Raw genomic sequence first — 12709 nt, 5'->3', positions numbered from 1 at the left:
CCGCAGTCGATTAGATCCTCCGAGCCATCTCTGGGTTTGTGTCCCCCTCAGCGCCGCCATCCTCTGCTGGCTCTCAGGTCTTAACTCTCTTCCTGCCTCTCAGTTGCTGAGCCCTTCCTAGGCTGCCACTACCCTCCCTGGCTCCCCACTGTCACCAGGAATAAAGTGCAAATTCAGAGGCTGACATTAAGGTTCTTCTTGAGCCCAGTGAGGCTGCCCAGAGCTGCTGGTCCTTCCCCAAGGACCGAGTCAGCCGTCCCCACCCTCAGATGAAGGCTGAGCCTCTCTTGGCTTGGGAGGGGTGGGGATGGGGGTCTCTTCCCCCGAGACATGCCTTTCCAGGACCCAACCCATTGCTTTCCCTACCCAAGACTCCCACCCTGTAGGAGAGATGAGAGGAGGTGTGTGAGGTATCCGGGCACCCTGAGTGCCAGGCCAGTTCTGCACCCAGTGCTCCAGCCTCACCCAGACTGTAGGGCCAAGCAGGGCCTGTGACTAGGACATCAGCCTGGTGCATGGCCCAGCCCACACCATTCCTCATACTCCCCCTTGAACTGCTCAGTGCAGCTCATGCCCCAGCTCCTGGTGGGCAGAAGCCATCTTCTCCCCAGCTCACGTGGACGACAAGCCCCAGTGAGGGCAGGAGGTACAGCGGTTAGTGCACGGTCTCTGGGGTCTGACCCCAGCTCCATCACTCACTAGCTGTGTGACCTCAGGCAGTCACTTAACTCTTGTGAAATGTGGGTAATAATAGTTTCTTCTTCACAAGATGGTGAGATTCATTGAAATGACACGTTTGTGGGACCCTGGAACATTTTCAGATCAATAAAGCCAGCTTTCGTCATCATCAGCACCGGGGTCCCCAACCCCTGGGCTGCAGACTGATACCAGTCCGCAGCCTGTCAGGAACGGGGCCGCACAGCAGGAGGTGAGCGGCGGGCGGGCTGCTAGAGAAGCTTCATCTGCCGCTCCCCATAGCTCCCCATCGCTCCCCATCGCTCCCCATAGCTCCCCATAGCTCCCCATCGCTCCCCATAGCTCCCCATCGCTCCCCATAGCTCCCCATAGCTCCCCATAGCTCCCCATCGCTCCTGATCGCTCCCCATAGCTCCCCATAGCTCCCCATCGCTCCCCATCGCTCCCCATAGCTCCCCATAGCTCCCCATCGCTCCCCATAGCTCCCCATCGCTCCTGATCGCTCCCCATAGCTCCCCATAGCTCCCCATCGCTCCCCATAGCTCCCCATAGCTCCCCATCGCTCCCCATAGCTCCCCATCGCTCCCCATCACTCCTGATCGCTCCCCATAGCTCCCCATAGCTCCCCATCGCTCCCCATCGCTCCCCATAGCTCCCCATCGCTCCCCATAGCTCCCCATCGCTCCCCATGGCTCCCCATCGCTCCCCATAGCTCCCCGTCGCTCCCCATCGCTCCCCATAGCTCCCCATCGCTCCCCATAGCTCCCCATCGCTCCCCATCGCTCCCCATAGCTCCCCATCACTTCCCATAGCTCCCCATCACTCCCCATCGCTCCCCATCGCTCCCCATGGCTCCCCATGGCTCCCCATAGCTCCCCATCGCTCCCCATCGCTCCCCATAGCTCCCCATCACTTCCCATAGCTCCCCATCGCTCCCCATCGTTCCCCATCGCTCCCCATGGCTCCCCATGGCTCCCCATGGCTCCCCATAGCTCCCCATCGCTCCCCATAGCTCCCCATAGCTCCCCATAGCTCCCCATCGCTCCCCATAGCTCCCCATCGCTCCCCATGGCTCCCCATAGCTCCCCATCGCTCCCCATCGCTCGCACCACCGCCTGAGCCACCCCACCCCCTGGTCCGTGGAAAAATCGTCTTGCACGAAACCTGTCCCTGGTGCCAATAAAGGTGGGGGACCCCTAATCAACACCATCCTCCTCAGGCTGGCGGGTACCGTATCCATGCGATGAGGGCCCTCTCCTCCAAACGGGCTCCTCCTGGCTATTTGAATGCGCCTTCCACTTCTGCCCCTCACTGTCCCCTTGATGCCCTTTTTGCCCTTTTTTTCGCAGCACTTCTCTCCCTCATTTCCTAAAATCCCAGGAAGCCCAGCCCTCCCTGGCCTCGTGTTGTCACTTGCGTACCTGCCTTATGCACCCTGTTCGTAGGAGCTGGGCCCAGGATTCATTCTCTGTTTCCCCCACGGCCCCTCACAGGTGCCTCAGGCACAGTGGGTGCCTGATAAAAGTTTGTTCTGTTGAACGGACATTCATGGAGCCAAAGTCACCTGCATGAACAGCACAGCAGTGACCAACTAGGCCCCTGGGTGCGTCCTCAGGCTGACGAAGGGCACGTCTGAGACCGGGCCTGATCCGCCTCCCGCTGGGTCATGGCTTGTGCCCACTCTGGCCTCCTCCACGTGGGGTTTTGGGGGAGGCAGGGGGTGGCGTGGGTTTGGGCCACTGAGTTGGAAGATTTTTCAAGACTGGTTCCTCTCTGGTCCTCTGGGCCGTCCCTGTGTTTTGTTTGCCTGGGTCCTTTCCCCACCCCCACGCTTCTCTGTTAAACTGTGATATTATATTTAAACAAATCAATTCCATTGCAGAGTCCTTCCTGTCCTAATGATGAGTTTGCAGCACAAATGCCATTGATTTCTCACAGCCCTGAAAACCAGTTGATGAATAGCACTGGGCTTGTCTTTGGAGAGGCACTTCGAGCAGCTCTGGGCAGCCCCCTTGTTCCCCGCCCACACAGCCCCCCATCACCACCCCACCCCCACCCGATATTTCACAGCTGCTGCAGTGGGGCTGAGGCTGTGTGATGAAACAGGACCCTCAGCACCCTCCGCCAGGGGTGGAATGGCATCACCAGGGGCCCGGCCCCGGTGCTGGTGAAACAGTCATAGCGGGGAATTGCATTGATTTGGGCCGAAGGCAGGAGCGCAACTTGCAAAGCAGAGAAGCAGTGCGGTGTGATCTTTGTCTTCCCTTACAAGTTCAGAGCATGGTCCTGAGTGACAGCAGGGAGGCTCAGGCAAAGGCTGCGTTGCTGCTTTTTTAAAGGGGCGGTTCAGAGGTGAGGGAGCTGTCCCCACTGGGGAGCGTGAAACTTCCCTTTGTGAAACCCTTCCCACCCTCCAGGGTCAAAGTCAGACCACTGCTCAGGGCTTTGCCCTTCAGATCACTGCCGGGATCACGGCTTGTTTGAGTTTTGTAGTGACCCCCGGGCTTGGGTGGACAGGAATTATTCTTCCCAACTTTGAGCCGGGCGGCCTGAGTCATGGGCAGTCACTGGAGAGGGACGGTCAGCAGCCACACAAGCCCATGAGTTGGGCTGGGGTAAGGCAGGAGGCAACAGCTGGGACTGGGGCAAACTGGAGTGCCTGCCTCACCTACATCCCTAAAAGTTAACCCCATGCCCGGAAAATTCTCCAGGATGGGGCTGTGAGCTGGACTGGCCACTGCTTCTTCCTGAGTCTAGTTCAGGCCTTTGTTTTGGAGACAAAGATGTGGCCCAGAGTTGGGAATGGCTCTTCAGGGTCACAGCGCAAGGCAGTGGTGGAGCTGGGGTTTGAACCCCAGATGGGGGGCAAGGCCTCTCAGGCAGTGCTGGCTCCCCTCCCCACCAGCAGTTAGGGTTGGGGGCAGGGCAGGGGCTCTGTTGTAGGGGAAGACAGGCCCCTCACTCGGGAGACCCAAGAGTGGCCCAGCGTGCCCCCCTTCCCTTGGCCCTCAGAGCTGTCACCCTCCCTCCCTTCCTCCCCGCAGACAAACCTCCTGTCCCTCCTAATCAGGTTAGCCTCCTGCTCCATGCTTGCTCTGCTGAGCTGGACCAGCTGCCTCTAATGGCCTGTCGACCTGGCCCTCCCCCTGGCTCTGGGGTGGGGGAGGGGATGCTCAGAAAAAAACTGTGAGTGGGAAGGGGCTGCCCGACTTCCTCGATTCAGACCTTTCCACAGCTTCTAGGACTAAGTCCAAACCCTTAGCCTGGCATCCAAGACTCATCGAAATGAGGCCCCTGCTTTTTTCTCCAGTCTCCACTGGCCCTGAGGCACTCTTTGCTACAGTTGCAGAATGCTGTTTTTATTTCCCGCTTTTGCACATGCAGGTCCTTCTGCTACTTCCCAACTTCTCAGGAAACTCCTATGCATCCTGCAAAACCCAACTCTTGTCTCTTCTTCTGGGCTGCCTCCTCTCAAGACTCCTGCCTCTGTCTCCCACTGGATGCTCCACTGATCTGGAACTTAAACCCACTGTGTTTGGGTGCATTATTTCCTAGACCTGCTTCCCCTTGAGTTCCTGGAGGAAAGGGAGAGCATTATAGAGAATATGCCTCAGGGTGCAGCACAGAGAAGTGCTTAGTGAAGAGATAGGGCCAGCAAAGAAGAGAGAAGTGGGGACCGGGGAGGGAAAGAGACAGACAGGAGTGCACAGAACAGCTGCTCCCAGCCCCTCCACACTGCTCTAGCCTACTTCCTGCCAGGGAGGCCATTCCCAGCGACACATGTGGGGCCTGAAATAGACATGTGGGGGCCATGGTGGTGCACTTCCACAGCCTAGTGCTAAGCACCATCCCCCCATTCCCTGGGCACAGAAGCTCCGTCTCCCAGGGCCCTGCCCCTGCAGCCACGACCCCTCCCCCAGCAGTGCCCAGGCCTCGCCCCTCTGTTCCTGCTAACTTTGTTTTATAAATAAACTATATAAATAGGCTCCTCTGATTCCTCGGAGCACGCAGCATTTAAGGACCGGGGCACTGCTGCAAGCATAATTGTACTACCGAATCCATCAGCTGCCTCATTACCATTCATTTTGCATTTATTTCTGCTAATTAAAAAGAGAGAAACTCCTAACAACTTTTACGTAAATACTATATTTGTTCTATGTAAAGATGGGATGCTAATTTGCTGGTGATTAGCTGATTATCTAATTTTATAGCTGTCACACAGGCTGGCCCTGTCTCCCCTTTGCACCCCAGATGCCACTTGAGGCCCCCGATCAGGTGTGGGAGGAAAGAGTCCAGGGAGGTCCACATAGGTGGTTAGAGGGTCTGTCTGAAGCCCAGGGGTCGCGTGGATCACCACACATCACCAGGGTTCGGGGGGGCTGCAGTCGGACCGATAAAGCTGGGAGGAACGACTGGCTCATCCACTGTTTCTGTACAGATGGAGAAACTGAGGCTCAGAGAGGTCCAGCGTCCCCAAGTCAGACAGTGATAGAGATGGACCCCTGACCCAGGTGTTCGGGCTCCTCCTCTAGTGCTCCCTCTGTGTAGAGCTACTGTCAGGAGGAATTTGCAGGCTCTGTTTGCAGCTGGAGAAATATCCGGACCAAAGTCCAGCCCAAGTGAAAGAAAGAAGTAGTCTGGTCTGAGCCCATGGCCCAAAGCAAACCCTCCACGTGCCCTTCTGGGAACCTCTGCCTCCTCCCACTTCCCCATCCAGCCAGGGCTCTGTCCTACCAGCCTCCTGACCTCACTTACCGTGGCTCACTCTCCCAGCCCAGGCCTTGCACACTGTGGACCACCAGGACCCGTGTGAGGGTCTGAATCTCAAATCTTAACATTATGTGTTTATTTTCATGTGAATTACGAACAAATATTATTAGTACATCAAACCTGTGATTTCACAGACAATATTGCTTTAGATGAGGTTAAATAAAACGAAAGTTGATTGGTTCAAAGCAAAGTGATTTAAAGGACAATATGTGAACGATGTAGATGAAACATGATGTGCTTTAAAGTTTGTAATAACTGAAGTCAGGGACACACTTGTGGAGAGTCTGAGAACACAGGGCAGAGGCCAAGCGGCGAGGCCGGGGTCAGCAGCAGGAACCCGAGGGCAGGGTTGGCCAGTCCCTGGCCTGTAGGCCACCAGTGCCCCATCTCATGGCCAAGCCGACAGTACCTCTGCATCATGCCCTTCTCCCCAGCCCTGCGGTCAGTGGGAATTAGCCCACCACAGAGGACTCCTCTGCCCTAGAGGCAGTTTAAATGGGACTCTCGGGGCTTCCCTGGTGGCGCAGTGGTTGAGAGTCCGCCTGCCGATGCAGGGGACACGGGTTCGTGCCCCGGTCCGGGAGGATCCCACATGCCGCGGAGCGGCTGGGCCCGTGAGCCATGGCCGCTGAGCCTGCGCTTCCGGAGCCTGTGCTCCGCAATGGGAGGGGCCACAACAGTGAGAGGCCCTCGTACTGCAAAAAAAAAAAAGTAAATGGGACTCTCGTTGCAGGGAGGCCAGGAAGTCAGACCCTGCTCCCTGTCATACCGCCTGACCAGGTGTGGGTGACTTCTTGGGCTCCCTGGCCAGCCCGCCTCCCCAGGCGTTGGTGGGTGAGACCCAGTCTCATCACTCTCTCTCTGACTACTCCACTCTCTCTTCCTGGACAGTCTGAAAATAGCCAGTTATAGACGTAAAGGGAGAACGGCTTCCACTAGACCAGGTGTCATCTGGGCTTGGAGACAGGTCAGGGCCAGGGTCAGCACGGCCCGCTGGAAATCCCCAAGGCCAGGGTTCCGGTCTTGGCTGCCGCTCTCTGGAGCATTAGGCCCCTCCTCTGTAGACTGGGCTGTACTTTTCTCCCAGGGTTGCTCAAGGGATTCTGAGAGCCACATGCAGAACCCCTCAGAGGAGCGCTCGGTGTAGCTGGTGGTGAGCCCGATTCCTGGCCCGGGCCCCCCCGCCCTCGGCCTCCCACCTGCCGCCACGGTGTCTGCGCGAGGTGACCTGCTGCTGCCAGAGATCTCCCGCTCATCTGCCCTTTTATCGCCATGTGCACAATCAGGGGAAGCCTGGAAGGCCACAGGGGCGCGGGCAGATGGAAAACAAAGAGAGAACAAAGGCGCTGCTCTCAGGAGGCCAAAAGGCAGGGGGCCTCCTCCCGCCACTGCCGCCTGGCCAGCTTGTCCCACCAGCGCCGGGCCTCGGCCACCCTAGGCTGCAGGCCACCTGCCCTGCCCCTCCAGAGCCTAGCCCTAACGTCACGTGGGGTCCCCACTTGCTGGGTGACCCGCGGAAAGTCACTCCTCTCCAAGGCACCTTTTTCTCGTCTGTAAATGAGGAAGTGGTGGGACAGCTTGCTGTGTGATCTCCAACAGACCCTGCCCCTCCCACCCCTGCTGGGGTCTCTCTGGGGACAGGCCGACCCATTTCTCAGGCACTCCCTAACCCCTGGCCCTAGAAGGTCAAGTTGGGTGCCCACTTCTGCCCACAGAGAGGACCCCAGGGTGCCCTGGGCCGAGTGAGGCCAGCAGGAGGCCCCTGTTTACAGCCAAGATCTTGGTGCTGGGTGTAAGCACTGGCGTGGAATGAATGAACGGTTTTATCAGAAGGGGGCTTAACTTTCGGCCTTTTGGTTGCTGCTGCTGTCGGAGCCTGTGAGGGAGGGGAAACTCCTGGGTCCTCCAGAGCAGTAGCAAAGAGGAGTGGTTGAGGGCTCATAAGAGCCCCAAGGCCAGGTTATCTGGGTTCATATCCTAGCTGTGTGACCTTGGGCTGCTTTCTTAACCTTTCTGTATCTGTGTCCTCATCTGTTAAAATGGTGTAGTACCTATCTCATAGGTTGTGTTGAGATTAAATGAGTTAACTCATAAAGGACTTAGTACCAGATAAAGGCCCATTAATGTTGGCCATTACTATGATCCGTTTCAGCACTATTATTGTTTAGAGGTGGACTTAATGGGAAGCTCACGCAGCTTCAGCCCCCGGGCTCCGCCCCTGCACCGCCTGGGTGAAGGTGGACGTTGTGCCGGCAGCTGGGGAGGGTTCTAGCTGGGGAAGGGTGGCAGATTGCCATCAGGGGCATTTCTGTGTAAGCATTTCTGGTAAATTGTTTAAAGGGGCCTGGCTTCCTAAGGCTCTAGGAATTTGCTCTTTCTTTTCTCATTCTGAATATGTATTTGTAGGGAATTCCCTGGCGGTCCAGTGGTTAGGACTCCCACTTTCACTGCCAGGGCCCGGGTTCAGTCCCTGGTCGCGGAACTAAGATCCCACAAGCCGCGCGGTGCAGCTAAAAAGAAAAAGCATTTGTAATTGTATATGTATCTCTAAAGAGACCTCCAGAATAGTATGAGCTTCGGGTCCTGCAAACCTGGACCGTCCCCTGCTCATTCCCATTACCTTGATTATATTTCTGGGGCCTGGCCCTGTGCTGCCCACCTTGTGGCCCCCCAGCAGGATGGATGCGGCCTTGCGGCTGGAGGGACCTGACTTCTTACCCTGTGGCCAGCTGTGTATGCACCCCAGACTGTGGTCTACACCCCGCACTCCAGGTCAAGGGAGCCCCAAGGAGGGCAGGCAGGGAGAATGGGACCCTCTCCTGAAAGAGACCCTGGATGTTCAGCGCACAGACGCCTGTGCCCAGGGCCCGACGGCCCCTGCACTGCAGGCTGGAGCCCTATCCCCTACCTCCTCCCTCCCCCCACGCTGGGCGGGCAGGCGCAAGGGGCGGTTGGGGCCGTGGGAAGCAGGCTGCTGAGTTGGAACAGTTGCCCTGGAGGCTGTGGCCGGGGGTGGGGGGGGGCTGGCTTTGTGCCAAGCCCCAGGTTTAGTGTCAGGTAGGTGGAGACCTGGGATGGCCCCTGCCCTCTGAGAGCTCTTGAGGTAGCTGGAACCACAAGATTTGCACCTGGAGGGGTGAAGACTGGGCAGGGGAGGTGGTATTAGACCCTGTCGCATCAGGCATCTCAGAGAGAGGTCGAGAGAGCCCAGAGGTCATGAGGGCTGGACGCCTGGGGAGGGCCTTCTGGAGGATGGGCCCTCGCCTGGGGACGCCCCCAGAGGAGTGGGCGCCGTGGGCCCTGGCGCCTCTACCCGCAGCAGGGCCTCCCAGCCCGGGCTCTGACAGGGACATTTATAACTCACAGCTGTGCGGTCCTGGGCCCAACTGACTGTGGTAAAGTGATCAGGCTGCAGGAAGTCGAGTCCTGAGGCCACTCCCCACCCCGACCCTACACTCTCCTTCACCTCCTGACACCCACATCCTGTTCTGGGCGGGAGGGGCGGGCAGCTGGGGCATGGGACTGGGGCCCAGCCAGGGGTCCCCAAGCTGGAGAAAATGGAGAAGCTCAGTGAAGCCCCTGAGCTGTGAGGCAGGGCCTCCAGGATCACCAGGGTCTACCCCTCAAGGCACACATGGGGAGGCCCAGGCCCAGAGAGTGCCAGAGGCCACCCAAGAGCCCACGGGAGCCGAGGAGCGAGAGCTCAGGCTTCGGGGCTCAGGGGTGTGTTCTGTGCTTCCAAATCTTTTTTAATTTTTTTTTTGCTGTACGCGGGCCTCTCACTGTTGTGGCCTCTCCCGTTGTGGAGCACAGGCTCTGGACGCGCAGGCTCAGCGGCCATGACTCACGGGCCCAGCCGCTCCGCGGCAGGTGGGAACTTCCCGGACCGGGACACAAACCCATGTCCCCTGCATCGGCAGGCGGACTCTCAACCACTGCGCCACCAGGGTGTGCTTCCAAATCTTAACTGGAGAAGGGATTAAGCTTCTAGCCCCTGCTGACCAACGCCAGCCTGGGGGAGCCTGGTGGAAGGGGGCGAAGGTGAACCAGAGGCCTCAGAAGTTGCTGGGAAGAGGAGCAGAGGATGCTGGGACTCTGGGGCTCTGCACAGCTTGTAGCCCTCCGTTGGAATATCCCATCCTGAGACCAAATACCTCACAAGGCCTTGTGCCCGTCCACCTAGATTCTCACAGCAAAATTCACATTTGGGGAAAGGAATGGTCTCGCCCAGTGCTGGGAAGGACAGTAGGAAGAGCTTCCAGCATACCATGTTTTTGACCCCCTTACCTCCCTTGGCCTTACTTGCTAACCTATTCTTGGACTCCTCTGGCCAACCACCCCTCCCCCACGCCTCTTTCTCCTTCCGTGCAAGGAGAGGGATGATAAATGATAGTGACTTTGCCAGAGCTTGGCCCACATAACTCTGGTAACCTGTGACACGATTCTAGAATTAGTACCCGAAAGAACATAGATGTTTGTTTCATTAGTTGTATATTTATTAAGGTATATTAGAAATACATAACTAGCATATCAAACCCATGATTTCACAGATATGTTCCCTTTGGACAAGGCCAGATTCATTAGAGCTAAAAAAAAGTGCATTGAAGTAGAGGCAAGTATTAATTAAGTCATCGTATGGACAGGACTCAGCTTGGACCCAGGGTCATGAAGGATGTAGGAGAAGGCCTGAAGTTTGGGGGACACTGGGGCTCTTTTCTGCTTTAAACTCTCTTGGGCCTCCTCCAGGACTCTGGGCCTCAGTCTTTTTTTTTTTTAATTAATTAATTTATTTATTTATTTATTTTTGGCTGCGTTGGGTCTTTGCTGCTGCGCGTGGGTTTTCTCTGGTTGCATCGAGTGGGGGCTACTCTTTGTTGCGGTGCGCGGGCTTCTCATTGCAGTGGCTTCTCTTGTTGCAGAGCACGGGCTCTAGGCGTGCCGGCTTCAGTAGTTGCAGCAGCCAGGCTCAGTAGTTGTGGCTCGCGGGCCTAGTTGCTCCGCAGCATGTGGGAACTTCCCAGACCAGCGCTCGAACCCGTGTCCCCTGCATTGGCAGGCGGATTCTCAACCACTGTGCCACCAGGGAAGCCCCGGGGCCTCAGTCTTAGCGAACCGTCCAGCCCCACAGGCAGGAGGGGATGAGCGGGCCGTGAGCTGGGTTTCCGAGGAGGTGTACACACGTAAAATGACGCCAGGTGCTCGTCAGAGATCTGGTGAACGATTCCTAATGAGGAAAGAATCCAGGCAGGGGTCAAAGAGTGGCTTTGGAAGTGGCTGCCAACCGGCCGGCCGTGTGAGATAATTCCCCGAAGCCAGGCATGGTGCAGAGAGAACACCGAGGGCTTAGAAGCCCGGCTAAAAATACCCCCGACAGCTTCTCCCTGTCACCGTGCCTGGGGCCGCACAGGAAGGCCCTGGCTTTCTACCTTTCTCACCAGGAAGAAAAAGACAACAGCACAAAGGCCCCCCGAGCCCCAGAAAAATAAAACTTACATAGATTGCACATTTTTTTAAGAACGCCACCAGGAGGAGTTGGCTTGCCCAGTGGAGCACGGCAGGGCGGGGAAGACAGCGGCTCCGATCAATCAGGCGTCCCGGGGCGTGCTTAAGTGGCCCAAGAGGCCTCCAGGATTAGCCCGCCGGTGGTGGCAGAGGTGGGAGGGAGTGGGCTGCCGCCTGTGCCCCTGGCCACTCACACGTGTCCTGTCTCTCTCCCTGCGTACCCAGGACGAGGAGGAGGAGGCCCGTTGGCATCAGACCAATGCTGCGAGGGGTGTGAGGATTAGAGCCGCCGTCCCTCACTCAGCTGCCAGACCTAGAAAGGTAACCCCAGACCCCCGACGCCCTGATGCCTGGGCTGCACTGCCCCCTTCACCTGAAACCTGGCCGGCACAAGCTGGGGCAGCCGGTAGTGATGGCGCAGGGCCACAGCCGAGGGTTATCAGCCTTTTCGCCCAGCCCTTCTTGCCCTGGGCTTCAGGGCTTCTCTGTAATGCCTTGTGTGTGTCCAGCACAAAGTGCTTCTGGGCTTCAGTTTGTCCATCTCTAAAATGGGTCCTCCATTGACTCCAATTCTCGAGGATTCTGTGAATCACTTGGGCCTCCTTGTTATCTGGAGTTAAGCCATCTTTGCAGCCTAGCTCGGTTTGAACTCTGGGGGCATAGCCAAGGGTCCTAGCCCTTGGGGGTATAGCATTAAGGCCACAGGGTCTGCAGGGCCAGACAGGGTTTGAGAAGGGAGGATTTTCCAAGGCAGCCCTGGCTGGAGATGTGTCTCACTGGAGCTGTGGCTGCGGTCTCCTTGGTGGTAGGATTGGAAACTCCAGAGTGATCTCCCTGGCAGCTCTAGGCAAGAATTATCATCTACCTTTTCAGACCGGGAGACCAAGGCACAGGGAAGTTAACGGGCCTGCGGGGGTTCACACAGCAAGCTCTGGCCACACCGTAGCAGCTCAGCTTTATCCTATTCGCTCTGTCAGCCTCTGCTTTTACTGCACTACACTGGTCTGGCCAGGGAAGTCTGAGCCCAGTAAACCACCAGTCTTTATTGTGTGCCCATGGTGGGACCCATCCATCCATCCATCCACCCATCATCCGTCCACTCATCTATTCATTTGTACATCCTCCCACCCAGCCCCCCTCCTGTCCAACCATCCTCCCATCCGTCCATCCATCCATCCATCCATCATCCTCCCACCCAGCCATCCTTCCATTCACTCATCCATCCATCCGTTTATTCGTTTGTCTATATCTATTTGTCTGCCCATTCTTCCAACCGTCCATTTACTCGTGAATTCACACATCCAACACACACTGGCTCTTATACCAGGCCAGCCCTGCACTAAAGGCTGGGTTTTGAAGATGAATCAGGTCCAGCCCTGCCCTGGAGATGGTGCATTCTGCGATGGAGGTTGATACGTGATCTCAGAGCCAGGCTCAATTCCATAAGGTCAGTGCTCAAGGCCCCTGTAGTGTCTGAGACTGCATGAGGAAGGGAGGAGGGGCCACGTGCTGGTAATGCAGGCAGGCATTCAGGGAGTGCTTCCCAGAGGAGGTGGCGTTGTTCATTTATTCATGCCCTAATTGTTTATTGAGAAAGTCTCCCTGCTGGGAACCGCTTGATGTTTTGGAGACACCTCAGGGAATAAAACTGACAAAACTCCCTTTCCTGTGGCGCTTACATTCTCATGAGGAGACATGGATAATGAATGCCTAAAATGTGATATATCGTGTCAGATGATGC

General features: G+C 57.0%; 1 protein-coding gene across 6 annotated transcripts in view; it reads left to right on the top strand.

Annotated features, from left to right (window-relative positions):
• The window catches only part of ZMIZ1 (zinc finger MIZ-type containing 1), a 185759-nt gene that overhangs the window by 11685 nt on the left and 161365 nt on the right, over positions 1–12709 (top strand). For 2 of the 6 annotated variants that reach the window (XM_030862725.1, XM_030862723.1), the window contains exon 1: positions 11194–11289. The exons of the other annotated variants lie outside the window; for them this stretch is intronic. The gene's annotated coding sequence lies outside the window, so the exon portion shown is untranslated. Of the gene's footprint in view, positions 1–11193; positions 11290–12709 lie in introns of those variants that run through there. 6 annotated transcript variants of the gene reach the window in all.

This window comes from Globicephala melas, chromosome 16 (genome assembly GCF_963455315.2).
Source record: "Globicephala melas chromosome 16, mGloMel1.2, whole genome shotgun sequence".
Classification (NCBI taxonomy): Eukaryota; Metazoa; Chordata; class Mammalia; order Artiodactyla; family Delphinidae; genus Globicephala; species Globicephala melas.
Note: the sequence above shows the minus strand (reverse complement) of the source record. Positions and strands in the feature narration are given on the sequence as shown.